General features: G+C 44.7%; 1 non-coding gene across 1 annotated transcript; it reads left to right on the forward strand.

The window, feature by feature from the left end:
- The first annotated feature begins 1,572 nt into the window (after positions 1-1,572).
- On the forward strand, positions 1,573-1,645 carry TRNAV-CAC (transfer RNA valine (anticodon CAC)). Its single transcript has one exon. It is a non-coding gene; the product is annotated as a tRNA-Val (tRNA).
- Positions 1,646-15,521: the final 13,876 nt, after the last annotated feature.

A 15,521-nucleotide genomic window follows, 5' to 3' on the forward strand; every position in this document is an offset into this window, starting at 1 on the left:
ATAACTATCTACGTATATATTTCCGTATCTGTGTAGCTATCCATCTTTTTTGTATATATATTGTTGCCTCCATCTATACCTGTCTCTAGTTATATGTGTCTCTTTATGCCCATATCTATCCGCCTACGTATCTCTTTCTGTCTGCTTCAATCTACCTCCATCACATCCAACTCGGGATATCTATCTGCCAGCCACTATATCATTGTTCTATCTCTCCGGCCCTCCTTGTATCATAGTTCTGACCTTCGTTGTACCTCTGTCTGTCTTTCTATTATGCTCTGTATCTACGTCCCTCTCGCAGACCGGTATTTGCCGTTCTCCACTCTCCCTCTTCCCCACCCCGACCCTCAAAATAAACAATAGTCTCATAATCTCCAAACGTCTGGAGGTGTGCGTGCGTAACGAGCACCCTCTGACCGTGCGTCGCGTGGGAGAGAAGTGCATTCTGGACATCATCTGACTGCTCATCTGTGGGAACAGTAGTCTTTGAATGACTCCACGTATTCCATTGGACTTAAAAATGGCGTAGCTGAATGAAACAGCGGGAAAGGGGTTGATTTTATCGAGTTTGTTGAGCTATAAACGTAGTCTTCTTTGAAGCAACGACATCGGAAGGCTACAATTTGCTTATGCGACAGTGGATCCAGTATGAATAGAACGTGCTTGTGTTTTGCGAACTATTTAGAAATACATATAAATACATAGATAGCAATGGTGTGTATTCACTAATGTGAAGGTTTCCGAAAAGGTCCTGTTTGGGGTGTATCTATCTGTTGAAATGAATAATCTGCACCATACCAAGATGGCTGCTGTACTCACCCACAGGTGAAAGCAGCAGCCATCTTGTAATATTGCTGTCCGGTTACCTGCAACGTGGGAATGGTTTTCTTTTCTTTGTGTTTTGTTTGCTGTTGGGGCTCCAATTTATGTTAAAGCTTGACGTTCTATGGATTACAAACACGTCGGTGGGCGTGCTCATGTTTTTTTTTCTTTCACAGACATGAGGCGTCAAGTCTCATTCAGGACCTTGTGATTTCGAGAAGCAGATAAAGGAAATAAGACGGCGTAAACACCGAGTTCATAATGCTGTATTAGAAAAACACTAAGGGGAGCTAGAAGAGGCGAAAGTCAAATTGCGGGAAGCAAAACGCGTAAAACATACCAAACAGGGGACATGTAGAGATGTAGATTGTGTAAGAGAAAGGACAAAAATAGGCTTCAAACATGCATCGGGTCTAGTGCATAGTTTAAAATAAACGCATTGTACGAGGTCATGTAATAAAAGTAAGCCTACTCTATTTTATCGTAAATTGTAAGCTGTTAACTTTTTTCATTGCATTAGCTTATTTTGGGTCTTTGTTTTTCGAATCGATCGTTTTGCTTTCTTTTAGTTGCCACTGGGTCATATCGTGCTGACCGCCTCACGGTGGGGGCATATAGAATAATATACAATTTCGAAACTTTTAGGAATGAACATCGCATTAAAAAAAAATAAAAACACTACGTTTCTGGAATGATGACATTTTCCAACGTACTGGTAAACAGTTTCACAAACAAAAGCAATCGTGGAGTGTTTCCGTAGTGTAGTGGTTATCACGTTCGCCTCACACGCGAAAGGTCCCCGGTTCGACCCCGGGCGGAAACAGTCTTTTACAAATGTATTTGTACACCGCATTTTGCCTTCAGTGTAAAATATTTTATTAAAAAGTGCATAGAATTCGAAACATATTTAGTCGATCTTTTTCTTTTACATAATCACATTGACGAATTCTGCAACATTACCTGTTGCCAGTGTGAAGGGAATTTGAGAGTAGCTAGAAAACTGGAACCTATGGTAGTAGATTAGTCTATAAAATAAATTGTTTTCATCACTCATGCATAATGACGCTATCGTGTCAATCGGCGAGGTATTATTACGATTGTTCACTTGAAGTCCTGTACTGTACTCCAATACAATACTTCGCTACTTGTATGTGTCGCACAGAGGAGAGACGAGGAAAAAATCATTTTTATATGCATGCTGTGTCACATTGTTGTGGTGTTTCTGTTAATTATTATGCACGTGTTAATGTTTTTGTATAGTTCTATGGTAGTTTTTTTAAGCACACTTAGGGCCATATGTACGAACACATTTTCCCATTGACACAGAATGGGAAAAACCCTTTGCTACATCTGGCCCTAAATAACGAATTTCAATAAGTATATTTAAATGTCCTCGTGTTCACCTACTATAAACATGTGCCCCGCTGGGGGAGAAAACCCTTTTTGAGTGAAATGCAGTGACTGGCTATCATCCGGTGTGCAGTACCAAGCTGTCTAAATCAATAATGTATTCTTTTTTCATTTGTTTTGCGGCTGGCGTGTGCGTACACAAACTATAACCTATTACTAACCTTGAAGTTTCGCCAACTATACTCCAGAGAGACAGCCTTCGCACATTTTCCTAACTTCATCTCCTTTGCTCACCATATCCAAACTTCTCTATTATAACTCTGCTCGCTCTTTCAGTGCCCTTTTACGCTTCTTATCACTCTACAGTGCTCGCTACCCTTTGACCCCCCAGGGCAAGACAGAAAAAAAACTTGGAGTTCTCCCACTACCTCCCCAGTTGTTCCTTTTCCATCCCTTGGTGCTTCACACTTTGACCTTTGACACCTTTGCCGGGCACGCACCTGACATGCGGTGTTCACCGCTGCAATTGCCGCACCCCTTTTCCTCCATCCGGGCCTGCTGAGCCCTACGGGGCTAACTTTGGCGAAGGGAGACGGCGGCCACTTGGTCTTCTTTTATGGGGTCCAGTTTGGCTGGGCGTGGAGCAATGGATGACCGTGACAGGGCGGCAGTCATGTCTTCGGCGGAGCTTCTGGATAGTTCATGCAATCGCGCTAGGATGAGGATGTCATCAAGCGAGATATCTGGCTGTCGTAGGGTCAGTTTCTCAGCGCTGAGGAGCGACATCCATGGATTATCTGCAACCGGATTTCTTTGTGTTGATTGATGCCTGTGCAGGTGCTTGCCAGCTTGCGCAGATGCGCGTAGAACATGTCCACCGATTCAATGTCGGTCTGCTGGGCTTGCCGCAACTTGAGTTTTTCATAATCAGGGTTGAGCTGCGGGTCAAAGTACTTGTTGAGTGCTTCTACCGCTGTGTCGAAGTCGTCGTCATCCCCAATGTCCGTCAGCGTTTCAAACAAATCAAAGAGCTCATCTCCCCCCAAGTGCAGCATCAGAGACCGTTGCACCGCACCATCTGATTCACGCGTGGCTTGGAATTAGTGTTGTAGCCTTCCAAGCCAATGGCGCCATCGGGGCGTGGCTGTGGCGGGGTCCGTCAACTGGCTGAATGGTGGCAGTGCCGTGACAGATGAGTGGGATCCGTGCTGGTGGACTGGGCGGTGGGCGTTGGCATCTGGCGGGGAGCTCATGACCACGCTTAGGAATTAGCCGCTGTTCCTTTCGTGCGCCTGGTATGGATGAGGAGTGGAGAGACAAGAGTAAGGATACCTCCTTCCCTCGTCCTGAGGGATGAAGCTTTGTGGGCAGCGTAGACGCCCCACCTCGAGTCCACTGAGTGGGGGTGGCAGCCTTGATGTCTTGCTCCAGCGCAGTCCTTCCATGTGTGTCCCAGATGGTTGTATCCAAATTGTGTAGGTATAGTGGTTGGACTGCCACGGTCACATCGGCGGTGTGCAACATCGTAATAGGTCTAACGGAAACCCTGTCTCCACCAGCCTGTTTGTGCCACCTTGTGACCGTGGCGGTCTGTACTGCCTGGTGGTGCTGGCGGTCTGTTTGTACGACTGCCAAGCTCGTAAGACGGCGGTCCGCTCCGCCAGGACTGTTGGCTGGTCAGACCGCCATCGTCAACATGGTAGTCACGGGACTGCCAAACTCGTAATGAGGCTCTTTGTCTCTTGGTAAATTGCAAGATGTATAATCACTGATATATGGAATGGAGGACTGCTCAGATAATGGTGGAGATGTTATACTTGGAGTACTACTAAGAAGCTGTAAAAAAATTGCATTTACTGCTACTGGGGTCATCCTATGCAAACTGATTCCTACTTTCCTTTGCACAGGTATTTCAGAAAAAACAAAATTGATATCTAGTATCATAAATTCAGAGAAAGACTCTATGACCATCTCAGCCCGTCCATGTTGTCTGCTGCCACCCCTCTTGCAAGGACACTCTACACTTGTTCTTGGATCCCTCCATTTTTAATTGAGGTGGAATTTGAAAATAAAGTCTCTATAATTTCTTTCACATACTCTTTTGAAATAGCTCTTTTAATGGGGAAGAATTGTTTTTTACGCCTACCTCCTCTGCTCCTTCAAACTCAAAGGGATTTTGTGCCTTTTGAGAAAAACAAGATCATAGGAATGGTGCCCAAAAGAGATCCAAAATGGCCAGATTTGTTCCTAATGGGATTTGATCTGTTTTTTCACGAGCTTGCTGAGTTGCCAGCTTCCCTGAACAAAGTTTTCTTGCCATCATGATTTGTGAGACAGACTGTGAATCCTGTACTATGTTGACGCTTACTATGCCCTCTAGACACATTCTGTTCTCTTTCTGATAACTCCCCTTCAAGTTACTCTTCTTTTGATCCTTTGTAGGACAAGTCAAGACTACTGCTTCCTCAACCCCTAGTAACACCAGATCAGTCCAATCCGGGCACACGCATAGCATTAAAGCAAAGATTCCTGGATCTTCTCCAGTGTTTTCAGCTCAAGAAATTCCCAAAGGATGAAAGAGATCCCCTTTTTCTGATGTCACTATTACCTGTGCTCTCTCAGGTGCTATAGCCACCACTGATACAACAGGAGTTACCACCACTGCTATAGCTACAGATACAGTTACAGATCCCTTATTACTTTTTTACCAAACTTTACCACCAGTGGTTTTATTTATCCCAAGTGTAAACTTGCACTTCCTAACAACTGACCCCCTCATCATTGAATGGCTTCCCACTGTAGCTTGCATGTGTGCCTGCGTACATGCAGGTCGCTATAAGGGAACACCACTCACCCTAATCCTGCAGGAGCATCACAGAGTGCCGCAAACTGTAAAAACTATATGACCGCAAATTGCAAATGGTAACAGTATATAGATCACATAGTTAAAAATCACTTAGGACACCTAGGAGATTAATAAGGGCACTACCCCTTAATACTAGATCCTCCAGCACATCCAATGCCTCCAGGTTCCAGCCAAAATGAAGTGTTACAGGTTTAAAATAAAAAGTTAGTTGGTTAGCCTCATGCACAGTTCTGCACACTGAGCACACTGGCCACCAGGGTAAAGTGCATTGAGAGCCTTAAAGTTCATTAAGTACATTGACTTCAGGATAGCTTCAAAGCTTAAGGTGCATCAAAGTGCATTAATGTTCTTTGACTTCATGAAGAGCTTCATGGAAACCTCTGCTGTCACAGACCAAATATCACATATTCCTACCTCCAAAAAGCGTAGAAGACTCCATTTGTTCTAGCAGGTGTGCTAGGGCAGCACACCGTCCCTATATTCACTTCCACCAATTCACAAATAAAATCTCTGTGTCCACTTGCTATTACTGAATGCTGTTATTGTTGGTTGCTGCCTTCTGGTCAATCTATGCGTCAAGGAGTACTATGCATCCAAGCACCCGACTCCTCCACTTCAGCCTTCTGCTAAGCATCTGCCAACCCCCTACGCCTCCTGAGAACAGAGAGGTGCTCGGGAGCCACAGCTGCAGCCTTTGCCAAGACAGAGTAAGGCACATCGGTCAGCCCCCTTTTCCCTTGCCCCAAGGTCTGAAGTGGGAGCTCCTTGGCCTGCGTGGCGCACTCTGGAACAGGAACTGTAGTGTTGTTAGTTTTACCTATTATTTGCGCATTAGCTTCAGGCTTTAGGCCTTTGTGCACTCTGCCCTGAATATATTTTATTCATTTGCTGACAGCTTAGAGCCTCTGTGCACTTTGCTCTACATGCTTTTTATTAGGCTTCGTACTGTTATTTTTCAAATAGCCAGTTCTACGGTGTTGTTTTTTTATTCATATCACACTGTTTTGCCTACTTCAGCACTGGAGTTCTCCATAACATATTTACTCTGTGCTTCAGTCAAGGATACAGTCTGGTACATTGCTGATAGACGTGGTAGGAGTTTAGATTTGGCATTCCTGCGTAGGGACATTTTGTGATCACAATGACATGTTAGTTATAAAATCACTTCCTTGTCCCAATACAAGCAGAGGGAGATTCCAACCAGGGAACCACAACTAGACGCTGACTGCCTCGTTGCAGATGCTGAACCAAGATCACAGGTCTTTGCTCAGGTATGAGGGCTGATGTCTCCCCAGTGATTCTGAAAGACAAGCTAGAAGCTTAACATGCTGTGCTCTATATAGAACAAGCAGAGGGAGAGTAGAAACTGTTAGACAATATGATAGCTTTGTTCTTATGTTTTACTCTCCTGGTGACTATTTCAATCCTACTTTGTTGTATTGTTCTGGTTATTGCGGCTCATGCCTTAATATCTAAAATACAGTCGTTTTATTAAAACATTATATAAAACTTATACTGTCTTTGTCATTTGTATATGAGATCATATTGGAAATAAGAGAGTTGGTTTGGATCTGAGTGACCACGACTTCCCTGAGAAGTTCCAAAGATGTCATGCGCTCGGCTGCCAAATCATTTCTTCCTCATGGGAGAAATGAGGCACTGCTAGTTAGCCGGAGCAAAAACCGGATTTAGGGTGACAGAGTTCTTTACACGTGGGTCAGACTCAGTCCCCCACACCGTTATCGATCCTGCTGCCTAGAAATCCAGTAGTCTCATTTAGGATAATGAGAGCCCACGCGACATGGCGCCCAACGTTTGGTCTGGCTCTAATGTTTAGGTCCGACTGACTCTCTTGGTCTCATATATATTTTGACTCCTCGGTTCCGTATGCGGAGACGTCCGTGGGCTGAGGGTTTCCGCCGCCACGGGATAGGTGCTTCCTATTGCTTAGTGGTTGGTTGTTCAAGCTTGAACTTTAAAAGGAAAACCCCGATATTGGTGTGCCTTCTCTGACCTAGAGCTATTTTTTACAAATGGCGAATCCTAATGTAGTGAATATAGCAATCAATATGCGTCACCCGCTCACAGGACATCTGTTGGCACATGGACTGACGGTCCAGGGGGGTCCAGTCACTTTTGTGGTGGACGCCCATGCAGCCTATAGAATGGAACTTTTTTATTCTTGGGTCGGGTTTCCAGCAGTGGATGGGGGTACAAATACTTTTCACGAATACACTGTTGTGAATGTCCCTGGACAATACAGGGCTTACGCTTACTTAGAGATACCTCTATCTTATCAAGAACACCATAATTGGCTTGATGGCGCCCTCCCACACACAGTAGCACAAGTTAGGTTAGGTCCGCTGAGTAATGATGGTCCTACCTGGCCTTTATTGGCTACATATACACCTCATCCTGCGGTTGCTCAATTGGCAGTGGTTGAAGTTCGTCGTTTATATACAGACTTAACGGCTACATATAGACTATTAGTTCAGTTTGTCATGCAGACACTAAATACAAACGCAGCGCGTGCTGCTCCGCGCACCCACAGGCAGTGGTTCCGGGTATTAATCCGGCCACTGTACACTCAGTTATGGGTAAGGTACCGGTTAAACGAGAGGAGACTCCATTTTGGCTGGCGCAAAAAATTAATACGCTGGAAGCAGTATTTCCCCATACGGGACCTCAGGATAAACATAGAATTTTGACGATGTGTTTGCCGTATGGGATGGTTCCTCCGGTGGACCTTTGTAATACCTGGGGCACGGTGTTTGCCGCGCTCTACACTACGGCACACGGTACACCGACATTAGCTAATTTACTGGACGTGCTTAAACAAATTCAAGATGAATATGGGGCTGCCCCTGCCTTAGATTTGGGCATGCAGTTGCTGGGCAATTTTGCCACAGTTTCTTCTATTATTTTGAGTAATCTCAAAGGAGAGGCAGTAGCACTAGCAGTGCGAATGCGTCTTCGGGATGTTCCGCTGCTTAATCAGGAGCGGGAACTTCCGAGAATAATAGCGAAACATATTCTAGTATTGGTCGAGATAGCCTAGGGGCTAGACCACAAAAACCCCAATTACAGGGTAAAAATAATAAAGATAATGCTAAACAGCAACAACCTGAGGGTTCGAAAAAGCGCTGGGAAAAGAAACAGCAAACACCTAAAAAAGATGGTGGGCAGTCTCCGCAACCGGAGACCCCACAGAATAAGTATAATCTCAGGAATAGGCATACTTTGAAGACGCCTGATAGATATCAATATACTGATACACCCCAATCTCGTTCCTTTCAGGCCTCCTCGGAAAAGAGAAGTGAGAGAGGTGGGCGGTCAGAGCGGAGGACGGAGTACGTGAAACCGAGACAGGATTCACAACGCTCGGCGGAGGTTTCTATTAAACAAGAAGAGAAACAGCTGCAACAAAAACAGCAATTTAAAAAGAAGAAAGTGGCAGCAGTCTCAGTTAGACATGCCGCTCAAGAAGAGAGTTCTCCTGACGAACAAGACATGGGCGTTAGCACTGTTAGACAGCGCGGCAGAGGTCACAATAGTTCGCCGGAGTCTTCTAGAGCATCTGGAGGTGAAAGCAACTGATGACTTCATACAAGTCGAGACGGCGGATATGCGAGTCTCTGATCCTGATAGAGTATATCAAGTGACTCTGCGATTGGAAGGGGACATTGACCGTATTGTAAATGCCATTTTTTGGGACCATGTGGTAAAATCATATGATGTTCTGCTGGCCGAACAGGATTGGCCACCTGACTTTGTTTGCGACTGTCCGGTTGGGGAGGAGGTTATTACACCTTCCTTCTCACCACTTGTTCCGAGAGAACTAGCGGAGTCTTATAGTAAATCATGGGCTCTAGCACAGGCTCCCGCCCTGTATAGAAATAACGTGGGGTGGGATAGACAATCACCTTATCATGTAATTCCAATAAAGGGCGAACCTCAGCCACAACCGCAGTATCCTATCAAGTTTGAGGCAAGGGCATCGGTTAGGAAAATTCTTACACAATTGGAGTACCAGGGTGTAATTGAGCCCTGTGTCTCGCCGATGAATAATCCCTTATTTCCGGTTGCTAAACCAGACCATTCATATAGGATAGTGGTGGATTACATACATTTGAATAGTCATACACGCACATATGCAATACAGAATTCACATAGCGCAGCGCTTATGAATAATATAGTGCGTAAGAAATACAAAACTACGTTAGATATCTCGAATGGATTTTTCTGCCAGAATATAGCGCCCGAAAGTCGGGACTATACCAGTTTCAGTGCGTTTGGCTCTCAGAAAATTTTTTGTCGTTTGCCTCAGGGGTATAAGAATAGCCCAGGACTGTTTTCGGCTCGTGTGACTGAAATGCTGCACAAGTTCGACCCTGAAGCTTTATCATATGTTCATGACATATATCTGACGGACGATGAGATTCTGCAACATCTAAGGCGTGTATCGCGTATTGTTGTGGGGTTTGCTGATATTGGCTATAAATTTTATTTTAGGAAATCAAAGATTGCCTTCCTCAGCGTCATTTTCCTGGGATATGAGTTGTCGAGTGAGGGCAAAAGCTTAGCGCCACATTTTTTGGAGAAATGTGCTTTATTGCAGCCTCCTAATACGGTTCGGAAGCTCCAGTCATTGTTGGGGTTTCTGAATTTTGGCAGAACTTACATTCCTGATTATGCGACGCGTATAAAACCCTTATACGAGTTGATTCGCCCGAATTTTTCGAGTAGATTTTGGACGATTGAACATACACACATTCTACGAGAGTTACAATCTGATCTCTTAGCAGTTAAACACTTACACACACGGGACAATAAGACACATTTAGTCATCAGGGTGATACCTGTGGCTGTTGGGTTTACGTATGTCACCTTTAATGAGGGGGAGACAGTCTCGATTGCATACAAGTCTCACTTGTATTCTGCTGCAGAACAACGCTTTGCACAGACTGAGAAAATACTCACTGCAGTACAGATGGCTGTTATTAAAGAAAGACCGCTTGCCCAGGGCCAACACATCATTGTCGTTTCCCCGATTCCGGCCTTAGAGGCAGTTACGAAAGCGAGTGTTCCTAATTCGAAAGCTTTACACCCGCGATTGATACAATGGGCTACGTCTTTGACAGCCACTGATGTAGATTACATATTTGACCCTAAACTGCAGACTCAAGAATTTCTTCAATATGAGATGGAGTACCCTGTTCCTGCTGGTACGTTGCCTATTGACCAATATCAGGTGGTCATGTATACCGATGGCTCTGCGCAACCAGTGATTGGGACTAGACAACAGTATTCTGCTGCATGTGCGGTGGTAAGCGGCACTATGGAGGGGGAAGTGTTCTGCCCCCGACATACTTATACTAAAACCATGGGAGATTGCACGGCACAGCTGGCTGAGCTCAAAGCTCTATTGTTAGCGTTGGAGCACGCGGATCCGGCGATTTTGACCTTGCTGGTCTGTGACTCCTACTACTGTGTACAGTCTTTCAATGAATATCTACACTATTGGAAGATGAATGGGTTCAGAGATTCTAAAGGCAACACCATTAAACATAAAATGTTGTGGGGTAAGGTTGCGGATCTGAAGGAAACGCTTCCTAACGTCCATGTTGTGCATACACTTGGACACCAGCGCGTTGGAATACACGTTGCTGGGAATACTTTGGCTGATGAAGCCGCGAAATCGGCAGTGGCTGTCGCCACTGTGGCCGCAGTGACTCGTTCGAGTTCCAAACCAGACACAGAAATTTCGGCTGCCATAAAGGCTACGGCTGATGTCATGCCCTTTCCTAAAGGATTTCCTTCTAAATATAGTTACTGCTTGAATAGTGCGCTGAATGCTACTGTTACAATTCCAGGCATTGGTGTACGTGAACTACCCAATAAAATTGAGAGACCTCGATTAATTTCTGCAGCCCATGAGGGGGTGGCTTCTGCACATGCTGGTGTGGCTGCCACGATTTCACTTTTACAGGCTTGTTACTGGTGGCCTCGTCTCTATAAAGAGACAAAGCAATATGTCCTTTGTTGTGACGTTTGTCAACAAATTAAAGCGTCGTCGGCTAGACGCCCGCAGCAGACGCCCCTTCTGATTTCAAATAAACCATTACAGTGTGTGTACTTGGATCATTGTGGTCCGCTGACACCAGATAGTGCATACAAATATATATTGGTTGCTGTAGATTCGTGCTCCAGATTTGTGTGGGTATGGCCACAACGCTCGGCTGACGGTCAAACTGTTATTAAAGATTTGCGCATCTTTGTCGATACATTTGCAGTTGCGGCTTTTCATTCGGACCAGGGCCCTGCTTTTGCCTCTAAGGCATTCAAGGACACCATGGCTTCGTTGGGGGTCCAACTCCAATTCTCGTCTCCATTTCATCCCGAGGGAAATTCTGTTGTGGAGCGTTTAAATCGTGATTTAAAGCAATCCTTAACGGCCAGTGTTATAGGTACGGGTCGTGGTTGGCTAGCCCACCTGTATGGAGTACAGAGAGCACTTAATAACTTGCCTAGAAGGTCACTGGGGGGTCGTACTTCATATGAGTGCCTGTTTGGAACACAAATGTATGTTCCTGATCTATATGGTCCTGGTGTGGAGGCGGCAGATACGCCCTTTGACATAAATGATTGTGTCACTGTTTTGCAGGATTTACAACAATTCCGTGAAGATAACTCTTCTGCCAGTGCTGCCTCCTCAGGAATTAAGGATGAGCCAGTAACGCCTACTGGTTGGATACCCAGGATTGGGGATCTAGTCCGTGAAAAGGTCGCAGTAAAAAAATTATTTGGTCCTTCTTATCGAGCACCTGTCCCTGTGTTGGGGGTAAGCGGCACGAGAACTGTGATTTTACCGCCACTGCGAGGGGCCAAAGGAAATCGCTTTGTTTCCATTGATAATGTCAAGTTACAACATGTGGCCGATTCTGCACAGCAGACCAAGAGGGACACCCAGTAGTTCCGGAATCCCTCTCACTACTGGGGAAGAAGTCCCGCTGCAGGTGATTTTCACCGACACTGTTTCCTCTCCGAGCTTGGGGAGGGTGGATGATGATCTTGCGATTGTTCCACCGACGACGATTAATATGGAATCTTTTGATCAAATTGCTGTACGTTCTACTGATGTTTCTGAACATGTGGTTTATAGCGTGCCAAGGCGAGAGCCTCCATCTGCTTCTTTGTTCACAGTTGCACCTTTTGCTAGAACTGCCTCTGGCTGCTTCAACGACGCTGATAATGATGTGTCCGGCTCCTTGTCCTCGATGTCTTCTGTCCACGGTCCACGACGGATGCTGGGTTGGCTTAAACACACATATTTTGTTTTTCCTTGGAACTATTTGTGGCTGTTTTTGGCCGTGATGACTCTTTTATTATGGTTGGGATTTGTGGTTACTTTTTTTCTGATAATACATGGTCATTTTCTTCCTGATCGATCTGACATTGAGCACGTGGAGACTGTGTTAAAACCGCATTTTTCGTCTCATATGGTTCGAAGAGACTTGTCCACTGTAAACATTTCTGCAATACCAATTTCCGGATGGGATTATGTGGGGTAAAGTAATGTTTGATATATATGGTCCCACTGAATTGATTCAAATACCGTATGTCCTCAAGTTATTAATGAATGATTTTGTTATACCTGGCATTGTTTCTGATAATTGGGATGTGAAGACAGTAGATTCTATGCTAACAGATTTGCAATATTATACTGTCTATGACGATGAAGATGCTTACCAATTTAGAGATAATCATGGTGACATGTTTTGCTACAACTATTATGGACACCACTTTATTCATAAAGCTAGTAGCCCTAAGTCCATATTTAATTATGTGCAATGGGAACATTGCTCGACTCCTCCACAAGGGAGTTCGAAAACGTATTATGATAAATTTGCATATTTTTCTGGGCATGATCAACGAAATGCTAAGTCTTACTATTTTAAAGTTGCACCGTATTCTAATAAGCAAATGTTATTGACCGATACTAAATTACTGTATTCAAATTTGTTTGTATCTAAACTTTCGGTCGAGGGGTATGAATACTGGTTTAAAACTGTTGACTTGAAAAGTGTTTGGGGTTTGAAAAATTGGCAGATGCTAGGCAGGGACACGTTATTTAGAGCATGTATTATCCCTGTGCCGATGATTTTCCTCAATGACACAGTACAACAGACTAGTTGTTTGGGCTTAGCGACAATTTGAATTTGCCTAGTATACCTGTCCCTTCTAAATTAAAAAATTGGCAGCACTATGTGAATGCTACTTTTAGTGAATTTACACATTGGGTCCAGAATGGTACGCTTAACATTTCATCGTTGCATCCAGGCGGGTGGTTATTATGGCCTGTAGACACTAATGTGTGTCATCAACGTTTTGTCACCTCTTCAGGGGGGTTCAGGACTAGTAGGGCAGACCCTCGTTACATTTCACCAGAACATGCTGATATTATAACTACATACAGCGTGGGGAAGCTTTGTCAGCAATGGTTGAAGTCATCCATGCTGGATGCAGTTAAATCACATCTCACGTTACTGTCTAATGATACTGATTTACAAGATTTTTTGTCAGGTCCCAAAGTACCATGGAAGAAAAGGTTCTTATACGAAGTTTATAATGAGATTTGGAAGCTTTCGCAACAAGAGGCTGCAGCCCGGTTGCGGCAGATTGATCAGGAAAACCTGATGCAGACTTTGTCTGTTGTTGATAATGGCATGCATACCCTTTCTGACCGTGTTTACACGATTGACAACATTGTTTCCTCTGCCATTATTAAATCGGACATGTCTTCTTTATATCATGGGCAGAGTCAGACACGGTCCATCATGCAGCTGGGTTGGACTCTTCAGACCTTGAAGGCGGGTCGCGTTCCATGGCAGCACGTTCGTGCCAGAAAGATCTTTATCTCCTTTAATTTGACTCGTCAGCAACAACTGATGGCTAAAAAGGAAGCGACATATGTTATGTTGAATATTGAGAAATTGGAGAAACTGCCTTTCACGGTGGCTGAGATTCCGTCAGCTGAGTGGTTGATTCATGGGGTTATTAATTTGCCTATCTCCACTCTGCAATTTACTTCTTGTTTGAAGCACATTCCGGTCGGTAGATATGAACTATTGGGAGACAGTTACATACACGAGGTGTGGGAGCTTCTCTTTCAATACATATGTGTTAATGGTTTGAGGGAGGTTTTTCTTAGCGGCAGCGAATGCGAAGCTTCTGTCAGCCATTCAATGGTTTGTAAACAGCTGTCCTTGCACGGGGCGTGTAACGCTTCGATTGCTAACTTAGCTTGTTATCTGAAGGGAGTTCCAGTCCCGGTTATTAAGAACACTTTCCAGGTGCTTTCTAACGGCAGTTACATTGTTCTTAACAGCGAATGCTGCTATGGCATGCATGCCGGAATAGTTTACGTTGTCATTGTCAACAAGGCCGTTACGTGCTGCGGGAATGTGTTGTTTCCCCCCACTCAAATTAGGGAGGTAGCGGACATCTGGCCTCATATTGCTACTTCCAAGGTTAATTTCGACAAGTTGAGTCGGCTAAAAGCTTTATTGTTTCAAAAGCATGTGGCCCTTACATCTGCTAGCGAGACCTACGCACTTCAGGTGGCAAGGTCATCGGCGGAGATACAGTCCCTTTTGAATACTAACTTTCCAAGTCACTTCGGTGAACTTGTGGGACATATATTTAATGCATCCAGCACTGCTGGTATTGCACATTTTTTCAAAGCCGTTGGTGTTGGTTTTGCTCACACCTTCTCTTCCATATTCGGTTTGATACCTTTGGCTATACATTCTATTTTCGGAAGCATTTTTGGGGGTTTTCCGATTACTTTGGCTTTATTGGCTGGAGTCTTGCTGTTGTTGCTATTTTTTCGCAATGGCTGTCCCGTCACGACGAGATCCTGTATTGCTGCTCCCGTCAGCGCAGCTGTGTCGTGAACGCATGATGCAGCATTTTGGAGCAACACTTCTGGGACATTTGGAGTGTGACTGGTCTCTGTCATTCAGACCGGTTTTGGATTGTGTGCAACCCGTGTTTCGATGCCTTTGGTGCTCGTTTGAACATGCACTGGCTCTCTGTCTCTCACTGCAGCGCCCTCCAATGGTCGATACTGATCTGTTGATGTTCCCGATTAGGGCTCATTCCCAAACTTGTGCACTACGGATGCGCTTGCTTCGTGAGGCGGTTTATGAGATTCCCTTCCTGGAGGAAGATGGTATTGTCTCTTTCATAGGCCCTGCACGGGGTGCCGCCCTGAATGGTTTTGGGGCTTTGGAACACATCTGCTCCATGGTACTTTGTGGCGTGGATCTTCCGATATTGACATATATCGAAGTGGAGGAGCTCCTACGTTCTGTTGCTTCTGTTTGACGATTGGATTTTTTCTCTCCTACGAAATTGACATTATATTGAATTTGGCTTTATGGTCACATGTTTCCTAAATTTATGACTTTGTTGTCTTCTC

Source organism: Pleurodeles waltl, chromosome 3_1, assembly GCF_031143425.1.
Source record: "Pleurodeles waltl isolate 20211129_DDA chromosome 3_1, aPleWal1.hap1.20221129, whole genome shotgun sequence".
NCBI lineage: Eukaryota > Metazoa > Chordata > Amphibia > Caudata > Salamandridae > Pleurodeles > Pleurodeles waltl.